The sequence below is a fragment of the Eriocheir sinensis genome, chromosome 36 (genome assembly GCF_024679095.1).
Source record: "Eriocheir sinensis breed Jianghai 21 chromosome 36, ASM2467909v1, whole genome shotgun sequence".
In the NCBI taxonomy this organism is placed as follows: domain Eukaryota; kingdom Metazoa; phylum Arthropoda; class Malacostraca; order Decapoda; family Varunidae; genus Eriocheir; species Eriocheir sinensis.
This window is the reverse complement of record NC_066544.1, coordinates 10,930,420-10,943,812: the sequence shown is the minus strand read 5'-3', so window position 1 is coordinate 10,943,812 and position 13,393 is coordinate 10,930,420. Positions and strand designations below refer to the sequence as shown.

Sequence of the window (13,393 nt, the reverse complement as noted above, 5' to 3'; positions counted from 1 at the left end):
GAAAGAGGGAAAGTAAGAAAGAAGAAATGAAAGAAAGAAGGGAAACAGTAAGAAAGAGGGAGAAAAAACGAATGAAAAGGAAACGAAAGAAAATGAAAAAAACGAAGAGAACAAACAAAATAAAGATGAACCAAAGAAGGAGAAAAGCAAAACGGAAAGAAAAAAAAGGAAAAGAAAAAGGAAAAAAAAAAGTAATACAAGAAACGAAATTCAAATAAAAAGTCAACTGTTGTTTTTGTCTTTTTTTTCTAACCATCTTCTCCATTTCTCTCTCTCCTTTTCTTCCTCTACTCCTCCTCTTTCTAAAATCCTCCTCCTCCTCCTCTTTCTAAACTCATCCTCCTCCTCCTCCTCTTTCTAACCTCCCCCTCCTCCTCCTCCTCCTCTGTGGCGTCTATTATTACCTCACTGTAGGAGTCTCGTGAGGCGTTTAAGACACGTATTGTTCAGGTATTTGTTTGCATTACGTGACTGAAGACTCGCTATTGTTCTTGTTGACGTCACGACTGTTATAGCTCTTCTTCTCCTCCCCCTCCTCCTCCTCCTTCTTCTTCTTCTTCTTCTTCAATCTTAATCGACTTTGGATATTGGGTAATTATTAAGCGTCTCTCTCTCTCTCTCTCTCTCTCTCTCTCTCTCTCTCTCTCTCTCTCTCTCTCTCTCTCTCTCTCTCTCTCTCTGTGTGTGTGTGTGTGTGTGTGTGTGTGTGTGTGTGTGTGTGTTTATCTGTCTGTGTGTATGTATCTCTCTCTCTCTCTCTCTCTCTCTCTCTCTCTGTGTGTGTGTGTGTGTGTGTGTGTGTGTGTGTGTGTGTCTCTCTCTCTCTCTCTCTCTCTCTCTCCTTTTCATCATCTCCTTCCACTTATATTCTTGCACTCATTTCCAGGTGTTTCAAAAGGGAAGATATTCAACTCACATATTTAACTCACATTCTTCTCTTAGCGGTTTAATTCTACTTGCATCTTAAGCTCATGACCTCTTGTAACCTTTTTGTTCATGCGAGGAATAAATGAAAAGAAAAATATGTATGTTCCTCGTACTGAACCCCCGGCTATATTCAGTTCAGGTCTCAATCCCATAACTTTTTTTCACTTGCTTTCTTCTTTACGGTAACCTTATGTGACCTCTTCACTCTTATCCACGAGAGGTATAAAAAAACAAAGTAGGAAAACAATATTCTGGTTTTCTCTTCCCGTTAAATTAAGTTCGTCTCAATCCCATAACTTTTTTTTCTCGTTTTCATCTTTACCTTGACCTTCTATAACCTCTTCACTCTTATCCACGCGAGGAATAAAAAGAGTAGGAAAACAATATTCTGATTTTCTCTTCCCGTTAAATTCAGTTCAAGTCTCATTCCCATAACTTTTTTTTCTCTTGTTTTCATCTTTAACCTGAGCTTCTGTAACCTCTTCACTCTTATCCACGCGAGGAATAAAAACAAAGTAGAAAAACAATATTCTGGTTTTCTCTTCCCGTTAAATAAGTTCAAGTCTCAATCTCATAACTTTTTTTTTCTCTTGTTTTCATCTTTAACCTGAGCTTCTGTAAACTCTTCACTCTCATCCACGCGAGGAATAAAAAGAGTAGGAAGACAATATTCTGATTTTCTCTTCCCGTTAAATTAAGTTCAAGTCTCAATCCCATAACTCTTTTTTTCTCTTGTTTTCATCTTTACCTTGACCTTCTGTAACCTCTTCACTCTTATCCACGAGAGGAATAAAAAGAGTAGGAAAACAATATTCTGGTTTTCTCTTCCCGTTAAATAAGTTCAAGTCTCAATCCCATAACTCTTTTTTTCTCTTGTTTTCATCTTTACCTTGACCTTCTATAACCTCTTCACTCTTATCCACGCGAGGAATAAAAAGCAAAGTAAGAAAACAATATTCTGGTTTTCTCTTCCCGTTAAATTCAGTTCAAGTCTCAATCCCATAACTTTTTTTTTCTCTTGTTTTCATCTTTAACCTGAGCTTCTATAACCTCTTCACTCTTATCCACGAGAGGTATAAAAAAAACAAAGGAAAACAATATTATGGTTTTCTCTTCCCGTTAAATAAGTTCAAGTCTCAATCCCATAACTCTTTTTTTTTCTTGTTTTCATCTTTACCTTGACCTTCTATAACCTCTTCACTCTTATCCACGCGAGGAATAAAAAGAGTAGGAAAACAATATTCTGATTTTCTCTTCCCGTGAAATTAAGTTCGTCTCAATCCCATAACTTTTTTTTCTCTTGTTTTCATCTTTACCTTGACCTTCTATAACCTCTTCACTCTTATCCACGCGAGGAATAAAAACAAAGTAGAAAAACAATATTCTGGTTTTCTCTTCCCGTTAAATAAGTTCAAGTCTCAATCCCATAACTCTTTTTTTCTCTTGTTTTCATCTTTACCTTGACCTTCTATAACCTCTTCACTCTTATCCACGCGAGGAATAAAAAGCAAAGTAAGAAATCAATATTCTGGTTTCCCTTCCCGTTAAGTTCAGTTCAGACCTCAAACCTGCTTAACCTCTCCATTAGTTTGTTTTGTGTTTCTTTATCTTAACCTTTCTTAACTAATCCGTCCATTCTTTTATACACGAGGAATGAAAAAGAAAGAAAGCATTATACTTTACATTTTTTTCTCTACACATTACATTGATTTTTAAACTCCACTCCTATAACCTCTATTTCGCTTGCTTTTCTTTCTTTCCGCCTTAACCTCGCATAACCTCTCCACTCTTGTCCACGCAATGAAGAAAAAAGAAGAAAAACACATTGCCCATTTTCTCGACCCATTATATTCTGTTCAAACCTCAGCCCCATAACCTCTATTTTTCTGTCTTTCTCCTCCGTCTCAACCTCGCATAACCTCTCCAGTCTTTTCCATGCAATAAAGAAAAAGCAGAAAAAAACATTCCACATTTTCTCAACCCATTAAATTCAGTTCAAACCTCATTCCCATAACCTCTTTTCTGTCCTCCTCTCCGCCTTAACCTCACTCAACCTGTTTGCCCTTGTCCACGCGAGGAGTACAAAAAAAAAAAAAAAAAGAGAGAGAGAGAGAAAGAAAACATGTACGTGAGTCACACCTAACCTTTCTTCCTTCATGTGACCTCCAGCAACCCGACACTTAACCTCTCCTGTGTGTGTGTGTGTGTGTGTGTGTGTGTTCGTACCCTTGCAAGCAAATCCGCACACAAAATCTTAATGCCATGCCCACCGCAACCACAAACAGATGACACACACACACACACACACACACACACACACACACACACACACACACACACACACACACACACACAAACACACACACACACACACACATGAACACACACACACACTAACAACAAAAATCATAAAAATACATCCCCCACCCCGCCTAAAAAGTCACACACACACACACACACACACACACACACACACACACACACACACAGACGTGCACGACAAAAAAAAAAAAAAAAGTAAAACAAAGGACGCCGAAAGAAAAAAAAAACAAGGAGCAAAAACAACAGAGAGAGAGAGAGAGAGAGAGAGAGAGAGAGAGAGAGAGAGAGAGAGAGAGAGAGAGAGAGAGAGAGTATTACCCATTTCCTTCATTCTTAATATATATATTCACTAATTTATTTCCTTTTCCTCTATATCATTAACTCTCGCTATCTCTTCCTATCTCTCTTCTTGTAATCTCAGGCATTTGATTGACGTTAGAAGACAACAACAACAGCCAAGCACATGCTCTCTCTCTCTCTCTCTCTCTCTCTCTCTCTCTCTCTCTCTCAGGGGGCGGGGTAGGGGTGGTGGGGGGTGGGGGTGTAAGAAGACGCTGCGGACTCAACATCTAAACTTGCATTCCCAGAAGAGGCGATGGATGCGTGGACTCGACCGAGGCTTATTAATGAGGAAGGCTTCAGTAAGGGCGGTGTTGATAAAGTTCCGCTGGTAACGACGCCGGAGAAGAAGAAAAAGAAGATGAAGAGGAAGAGGAACAAGAAGAACAAGAAGAAAAAGAACAAGAACAAAAGCAGAAAAAAAGATGATGAAGAGAAGAACAAGAAGAACAAGAAAAGCAGAAAAAAGATGATAATGGAGAAGAAGAAAGAAAATAAGAACTAGAATAAGAAGAACAAGAAGAAGAAAAAGAAGAATAAGAACAAGAAAAGCAGAAAAAGATGATGATGGAGAAGAAGAAAGAAAATAAGAACTAGAACAAGAAGAACAAGAAGAAAAAGAAGAATAAGAACAAGAAAAGCAAAAATAGATGATGATGATGAAGAAAAAGAAGAAGTTAAAGAGTACGGAAGGACTCGTTGACAGCAGTTATAGCTTTCCAAAAATAAATAAAACTTTTTCATCCCTCATTTCTCTTTCCTTTCTATCTCTTCCTCCTTTTCAGCTATTTTTCCTTTCGTATATTCTTCCTAATCATCTTTTCTTCCTTCCATCCATTCTTCCTTTTCATCAACTATTCCTTTCAACCTAACCATTCTTATTCCCTCTCTCTCACTGTCTAACTTCATCTTTACCTTTCAACTATTCTTCTCTTCAACCTGACCACAACCACAACCACCACTATCACCACCACTACCACCACATCCATCGCCATCATCACTCATTACAGCATCAGAGAGTACAGACACAGACACAAAGAAAAACCAACACCAGCATCATTTCACCAGGCCAATCTATCCCCTTAAAACTAGGCACTCATTAATCAGCGCCTCCCAAACAGAAGAAGCCTGTGTCTGAGGGGGATTCCACGGACCTGAATGGGTGTCTGTGTGTGCGGAGGAAGGAATGTATAAGAGGAATATCTGGGGACTTCTTGCACTTATAGTTTCCTTTTTTTAACGCCTGGTGGTGGTGGTGCGTAGATTAATGTGAAAGGGAAGGTCTTTTAGTGGGTTTATGAATGGGTGGGTTAGAACTTACGCAACGAATGGCTTAAGGGAATTAGTAAAGGGATGGACTTAGTTGGTTTATGAATGCGTTAGGGAAGTGTTGAAGAGGTGGAGTGGTTGCTGGTGGTAGTGGTGGTGGTGGTGAGGACAGAGATTAATGTGAAATTGATGGACTTAGTTGGTTTATGAATGGGTGGGTTAGGACTTACTTAACGAATTGCTTATGAGAAATAGTAAAGGGATGGACTTGCTTGGTTTATGAATGCGTTAGGGAAGTGTTGAAGAGGTGGAGTGGTTGCTGGTGGTAGTGGTGGTGGTGGTAAGGACAGAGATTAATGTGAAATTGATGGACTTACTTGGTTTATGAATGGGTGGGTTAGGACTTACTTAACGAATTGCTTATGAGAGAATTAGTAAAGGGATGGACTTGCTTGGTTTATGAATGAGTTAGAGAGATATTAAACGGTTAGGACTTGAGTAACGAATAGGTTAAGAGAAACGTAAAGGGATGGACTTAGTTGGTTTATGAATGAGTTAGGGGAGTGTTAAAAGGGTGGACTTCTTTGCTTAATGAATGGGTTAGAGAAAGGTTAAAGGGTTGCAATTTTTTTACTTAGCGAATGGCTTAGACGTATTTAAATGGATATACGGATTTATTTCAAACATAGAAAGAAATAAGAAGGGGAAAAAATAATAGAAAGAAGAACTAAATAACAAGAGAAAGAACAAGAGGAGAAAGAAGGAAAAAGAAAAAAAAGGAAGAAAAAATAAGAACAACAAAAACAAGAAAAAGAAAAACAAGAGCAAAAAAAAATTATCAAATACATAATCTTAAACTCAATACACACACACACACACACACACACACACACACACACACACACACACACATGTAAAACCACAAACCACAGAAATGGGAGCAAGAAAATTATAATAATGACGCTGAGAGCAAGGACGAACGAGAGAGAGAGAGAGAGAGAGAGAGAGAGAGAGAGAGAGAGTAATATAACACGACTATAGAGATTATTATTTTTCGTCCCAATGAAACCATATATCCATTGTGTTGGTTCTAAGTATAGAGGCCGTGGTCACTTATCTACCTCATCTATTTCCTGCCCTGCCCTAACGATAAAGTAACGGCGTAGTAGAAATAAGAGTAATTGTAGTAGTAGTAGTAGTAGTAGTAGTAGTAGTAGTAGTAGTAGTAGTAACAGCAATGCAAACAACAGAAACTACAAATATAAATAGCAGAGCAACAACAACAACAACAACAATAATAATAATAATAATAATAATAATAATAATAATAATAATAATAAAAATAATAATAATTCGTAAATGTTCTTCGTCAGTTAAGTAATTTTGCTTCTCAGAGCATTATTTATTTATTGAGAGAGAGAGAGAGAGAGAGAGAGAGAGAGAGTTCTTTGTGTGTGTGTGTGTGTGTGTGTGTGTGTGTGTGTGTGTGTGAAATTCTTCCTCCGCTATCTCTTTCTCCCTCCCTCCCTTCTCTTCCTTCTTTCCTCCATTCTCTCCCTGCAAAGCTAAGAAGACATTTGAGAGGAGAGCTGAAAAGAGGAAAATGAAGAGGAAAGAAGGGGAGGAGAATAAAAAAAATAGATTATGAGTTGAAGCTGAGAGAGAGAGAGAGAGAGAGAGAGAGAGAGAGAGAGAGAGAGAGAGAGAGAGAGAGAGAGAGAGAGAGAGAGAGAGAGAGAGAGTGTAGATAAGAGAAAGAAAAGCTAGGGAGATAAGAAAACAAACAAAAAATGGGATTGGAAAAGAAGAAAAATGGAAACGAAAGGGAAGAAGAAAGAGAGAGAGAGAGAGAGAGAGAGAGAGAGAGAGAGAGAGAGAGAGAGAGAGAGAGAGAGAGAGAGAGAGAGAGAGAATGATAAACAGATAAGGAGAAAGAAGGGATGACGAGGGAATAAGAGAGAAAAAAGAAAAAAAAACATTAATTATTGAGGAAAGGAAGAAAAGAACTGAAGAAGGAATGAGAGAGAGAGAGAGAGAGAGAGAGAGAGAGAGAGAGAGAGAGAGAGAGAGAGAGAGAGAGAGAGAGAGAGAGAGAGAGAGGAGGGAGGAGGAGGAGGAGGAGGAAAGGAGGGAGGAGGAAGAGGAGGAGGAAGAGGAGTGAGAGGGAAGTAAGAGGAGAAGGAAGAGGAAAGGGGTAGGGAAGAGGGGGAAAGGAGGAGGGGGAAGAGGAGGAATACGAGGGAAGTAAGAGGAGGAGGAAGAGGAAAGGGGGATGAAAGAGAGGGGAAAGGGGGAAAAGAAAGGGGAAGAAACTTAAGAAAGAGGAGGAGGAAGAGGAAAAGGGAGAGAGAGGAGGGAAAGGAAAGGGCGTGAGGAAGAAGGACTTATGAAGGAATGGAGGAAGGGAAGGAAGGGAAAAGAGGAAGGGAGAGAAGGGAGAGAAAGGAAGATAAAGGGGAGGAGGGGAGTGACAGGAAAAGGGAGAAGAGGAGAGACGAGTGATGAGAAGGAGGAGGAAAGGGAGAGAAAGAGGAGGAGGGAAGGGAGAAAGAAAAATGGAGGAGTAGAAGGAGAGAAGAAATGGAGGGAAGGGAAAAGGAAGAACAAGAAGACGTAGGAGGGAGAAAGGGAGGAAAACGGTGGGGGGGGGGGGTAGAAGGAAGGAGGAAGAGAAGGAAGAGGAGATGGGGAGGAAGGGAGATGAGGAGGGGGTGGGAGAAGGGAGGGGAGAGGTTGAGAAGGGAAGGGGAGAGGTTGAGAAGGGAGGGGGTAGAGGGAGGAAGGGAAGGGGGGAGGAGGGGGAAGGGGTGTCTGCTAATGTTGTTAAGAGTTGTTACATTACTCTCTCTCTCTCTCTCTCTCTCTCTCTCTCTCTCTCTCTCTCTCTGCGGTACAGTTTTGGTCTCCCCACCATGCAGAGGACACTGCTAAATTAGGCGTTCAGCGTCGGGCAACAAAAATGATCGCTTCCTTCCGCAACAAACCCTACGACGAGAGATTTCCACCTGTAACCCGATAGCTGCGGAGGTCATGTTCCTTAGGTTAGGTTAGGTTAGGTTAGGTTAAAGGCCCCTCTAAGTAAAATAATGAGAAAGAATCATCACTCACGCAAACCATTTCATAATATATCAACGCATATGTGATCAGTTTATGCATCATCTATCATCATCATCATCAGAAATTTGGCCCGTCGCTGCTACACGGTAAAGCCACAAATTTGGCCCATCGCTGCTACACGGTAAAGCCACAAATTTGGCCCGTCGCTGCTACACGGTAAAGCCACAAATTTGGCCCATCGCTGCTACACGGTAAAGCCACAAATTTGGCCCGTCGCTGCTACACGGTAAAGCCACAAATTTGGCCCGTCGCTGCTACACGGTAAAGCCACAAATTTGGCCCGTCGCTGCTACACGGTAAAGCCACAAATTTGGACCATCGCTGCTACACGGTAAAGCCACAAATTTGGCCCATCGCTGCTACACGGTAAAGCCACAAATTTGGACCGTCGCTGCTACACGGTAAAGCCACAAATTTGGACCGTCGCTGCTACACGGTAAAGCCACAAATTTGGCCCGTCGCTGCTACCGGGTTAATTAACATGTCTCTTGAGTAACGTCGCCTCCGAGGAAAACTGATCGAATGTTTTAATATACTTAGTGTCTTTACGAATGTGGGCAAATCAAAATTGTTTATGATCGATGACACTTTGCGAGCGAGGAACAATGGCACAAAACTTAAATGTAGACAAGTAAATTCAGAATGCACAAAAGTATTCGTCACCAACGTTGTAGTGCGAGAATGGAATAAGCTCCCGCCTTCAGTGGTCCAGTGTAACAAACTGACTCCTTTAAAAACAAGCTCGACCGGCACCTCCTTCAACTTAATGTTACCTAGAGTAGAAATGCAAAATATTAGAGCTATCTGATTAATGTAGAATCACTTAGGTTTAAGGAAAAAACACCTAGTCTGGACCTTGAGGTCTGTGTGGCCTGAGTTTCTATGTAAATCTATGTAAATCTCTCTCTCTCTCTCTCTCTCTCTCTCTCTCTCTCTCTCTCTCTCATTGTAGTTATCTTTCTCTTTCTTATCTAAATTTTCCTTTTATATCAACATCTATGGTTTCTTTATCTATCTCTATCCATACATATTTGTCTATCTATCTGTCTATCTATCTCTATCTATCTGTCTGTCTGTCTATCTATATACCAATCTATCTGTCCATCTCCCTATCTATCTATGTTTTTACTCAACAAATTGAATTCGGTCCATATTTCTGAATTCACGGTAAATCAAATAAATCCAATAAATGAATGAATAAATGTATAAATGTTGTATTGAGAAATATATAAAATTATGCACGCCATCTGTGACAATACATTTATAGGACGAAGGAGAAAGTGAGAGGACGAGAAGAGGAAAAACAAGAAGAACAAAGAGAAAAACAACAACAACAACAACAACAACAACAACAACAACAATCACTCCCTCCAACTGAAATGAAACAAACAAAAAGAAAAGAAAGAAATAGAAGGAAAACAAAATTTAAAAAAACAAAAGAAGAAAGAACAATGGAAAAGAGAATGAAAGTAAGAAAGGAAACAAAGTAAGACGGATTGAAAGAAAGAAGGAAGGGAAATAAAGAAAAATTGAAGGAAAGAAAAAAGAAGGAGAAGAAAGAAATGAAAGAAAAAGAGAGAAAGAAAATAGAAGAAAATAATTATAGGACGAAGGAGAAAGTGAACGGACGAGAAGAATAAGAGGAAGAAGAAGAAGAAGAAGAAGAAGAAGAAGAAGAAAAGAGCAAAAAGAAGAGGAGAAATATATCAACCTTGACCTAATGTATGATAACGAAGACACACTTGGAGGAGGAGGAGGAGGAGGAGGAGGAGGAGGAAGAGGTCAGGGTCCCACGAAGAAGAGAGAGAAGGGGAGAGAAAGGAGAGGAAGGACGGAAGAATGAAGTCAAGTTGGCTCTTTAAATAATCTCTCTCTCTCTCTCTCTCTCTCTCTCTCTCTCTCTCTCTCTCTCTCTCTCTACCCAATTTTCCTCCTCCTCCCCATCACTTTCCTCCTATTCCATTTTCCTCTTCCTCCTCCTCCCCCATCCCTCTCCTCTCCTTCATTTCTCCTCCCCTTCTCCCTTTTATTCTCTCTACTGGTCGGCGAATACGAGTCCAGCGCGTGATCAGACCTTGGGGGTGAACGAATGACACGCGTGATAAAGTCTACGGTGACGCCCTGTATACCTTCACCATCCCTGCAAAACGCTAAACATATCGGTGTCTCATTTAGCTCGTTTGAAAAGCCTATCGTGGAAGGTGCTGGGCCTTTCATGGACTGTTTTATGATCCTAGTGGTAGTTTTACGCTTCCTCTGCACCCTGAACTTGAAAATCACCCATGGATACTAGGTTGGTCTTTTCTGTGGCCTTGGGAACTAGCCTTAAAATTTTGCTGCACAGTTTCTTCCGGCGACAAGGGAATGGCATTGAAGGCCGTCCAACTCAATATAGGAAAATGAGGACGCTAGAAGGATAGGAGAAAAAAGGAGGAAAGAAGAAGATTGAAGAAACGAAAAGGAGAAAAATGAGCAAAGACTAAGGAAACGGAAAGAAGAAAAGGAGAAAAGAAGATGATTGAAGAGACGAAAGGGGAAAAAGGAGAAAAGAAGAAGACTGAAGAAACGAAAAGGAGAAAAATGAGAAAAGACTAAGGAAACGGAAAGAAGAAAGGGAGAAAAGAAGATTGAAGAAACGAAAGGAGAAAAAGGAGAAAATAAGACGTTAAAAGGAAAGGAGAAAAAAGGAGGAAAGAAGAAGATTGAAGAAACAGAAAAGAGAAAAATGAGAAAAGACTAAGGAAACGGAAAGAAGAAAAGGAGAAAAGAAGAAGATTGAAGAAACGGAAAGGAGAAAAAGGAGAAAATAAGACTGAAGAAGGAAGAAGGAAAGGAGAAAAAAGGAGGAAAGAAGAAGATTGAAGAAACGAAGAGGAGAAAAATGAGAAAAGACTAAGGAAACGGAAAGAAGAAAAAGGAGAAGACTGAAGAAACGAAAGAAGAAAAAGGAGAAAATAAGACTGAAGAAACGGATAGAAGAAAAAGGAAAAAAGAAGACTGAAGAAGAAGAAGAAGAAGAAGAAGAAGAAGGAGAGAAATATATCAACCTTGAACTAATGTATGAATATATGTACGTTTAAGAATATGGACCAGAGAGAGAATCCTTGAAAAAAAAAAAAAAAACATAATTGGCCGTATTGCAAGCTCTTCCTTACTGCTTGAACTTATCACCAACTCAAAAACCAACGGCACTTTCTTATCTGTTTTCCCCTTCGCTAAACTCCACTTACTTCACTTCTAAATACTTATCTCCTCCTTACTAACAGACCTCACCTTCAAAACTGCTCTCCCCTTCGCTAAACTTCACTTACTTCACTTCTAAATACTTATCTCCTCCTTACTAACAGACCTCACCTTCAAAACTGCTCTCCCCTTACTTCACTTCTAAATACTTATCTCTTCCTTACTAACAGACCTCACCTTCAAAACTGCTCTCCCCTTACTTCACTTCTAAATACTTATCTCCTCCTTACTAACAGACCTCACCTTCAAAACTGCTCTCCCCTTACTTCACTTCTAAATACTTATCTCCTCCTTACTAATAGACCTCACCTTCAAAACTGCTCTCCCCTTACTTCACTTCTAAATACTTATCTCCTCCTTACTAATAGACCTCACCTTCAAAACTGCTCTCCCCTTACTTCACTTCTAAATACTTATCTCCTCCTTACTAATAGACCTCACCTTCAAAACTGCTCTCCCCTTACTTCACTTCTAAATACTTATCTCCTCCTTACTAACAGACCTCACCTTCAAAACTGCTCTCCCCTTCGCTAAACTCCACTTACTTCACTTCTAAATACTTATCTCCTCCTTACTAACAGACCTCACCTTCAAAACTCTTCTCCCCTTCGCTAAACTCCACTTACTTCACTTCTAAATACTTATCTCCTCCTTACTAACAGACCTCACCTTCAAAACTGCTCTCCCCTTCGCTAAACTCCACTTACAATTACTTTTCCTTATCAACAGGCGTCCCTTATTACCAACTCAGGAACCATCGACACCTTAACTGTTTTTCCCTTCGCTAAACTCCACTTACAATTATTTTTCCTTACTAACATGCTATTACCGACTCGAAACCTACGACACCTTCCTAACTGTTTTTCCACTTAAATATACTCCACACACATCACTTCCACTTATTTACCACTTAATACGAACTCTAAAACCTACGGCACCTTCTAAACTGCTTTCCACTTCGCTTAACTCCACAAACATCACTTCCACTTAATTATCGTTTCCTTAGATCACTTATTACTAACTCGAAATCCAGCAGCACCTTCTAAACTGCCTTCCACTTCGCTAAACTCCACAAACATCACTTCCACTTAATTATCTAAAACCTACGGCACCTTCTAAACTGCTTTCCACCACCGTTGCCAGATTATCGTACTCAGAGCATAGCATTTATCGGTTTCTGACGCCTAACTATTGCCAAGAAACATCAGGAATTAACTATTTTAACGATAATAATTATTAATGAATCTTGGGGCCCAGGAGACAGTTTTTGGGTCGGAAGTCGGTAAATACAAGAGGCTGAGTACGACAATCTGGCAACGTTGCTTTCCACTTCGCTAAACTCCACATACATCACTTCCACTTACTTATCTCTTCCTTATACCACTTATTACTAACTCGAAAACCTACGGCACCTTCTTAACTGCCTTCCTCTTCGCTAAACTCCACATACATCACTTCTAATTACTCTTGTTCTCGCCAACCCTGCATCCGTCCGTATTGGTAGATGCTTTAGGCTCACAACAACTGTTACCAAGTCCACAAACAAGATCATATAGTCAGGCTTTCATGCATGCTTTTTACATTCATGGTCGTGCGGAAGCATTGTCAAACTGTTACTAGCCTCATAAAAGTACCCATGGAAATACCCACACCCTCAACCTATACGAAAGGCTTACTAACTCTGTGTGTGTGTGTGTGTGTGTGTGTGTGTGTGTGTGTGTGTGTAAGCCCCGAGATATTTGAGTATGGCCTTTAAAAACGTCATTTATTACCAACTCAAAAAACTACCCATGGAAATACCCACAACAACATCTTCGAAAGCCTTATCACACGTACAACAACCTCTACGAAAGCCTTATCACACTTACAACCCCTACGAAAGCCTTATCACACTTAAAACAACCCCTACGAAAGCCTCATCACACTTACAACAACCACCCCCACCCCCCGAAAGCCTTACCAAATGCGCGTGTGTAAACCCCGAAATGTTAGATTAAGGACCCACACTGTTACTACCATCAACATGTCGAGTCTAACTAACCCTTAATAGCGATTCCTAGAAAGCTTGTATAGGTAACGAGGTCTTGCTCACTGTTATTGCCGGAACTGACCTCAAGGGTATGGCCGAGGAAGGGAGAGCTTGTAGTATGGGCGACCTAGGAGAGAAGAGCATGTA

General features: G+C 40.2%; 2 long non-coding RNA genes across 3 annotated transcripts in view; both read right to left on the bottom strand.

The window, feature by feature from the left end:
• Positions 1–922: 922 nt before the first annotated feature.
• Positions 923–3,239, bottom strand: LOC127007790 (uncharacterized). The gene is made up of 3 exons (XR_007760549.1): positions 2,121–3,239; positions 1,407–1,832; positions 923–1,265 (listed from the first exon to the last, which is right to left on the bottom strand). It is a non-coding gene; the product is annotated as an uncharacterized LOC127007790 (long non-coding RNA).
• A 7,454-nt stretch (positions 3,240–10,693) lies between these two features.
• The window catches only part of LOC127007788 (uncharacterized), a 31,188-nt gene continuing 28,488 nt past the window's right edge, over positions 10,694–13,393 (bottom strand). Inside the window, exons 2-3 of one of the 2 annotated variants that reach the window (XR_007760545.1) lie at positions 11,725–13,373; positions 10,694–11,328 (exon numbers count right to left, since the gene is read on the bottom strand). This is a non-coding gene — a long non-coding RNA (uncharacterized LOC127007788). The remainder of the gene's footprint in view (positions 11,329–11,724; positions 13,374–13,393) is intronic. The other variant, XR_007760546.1, reaches the window with a different exon arrangement.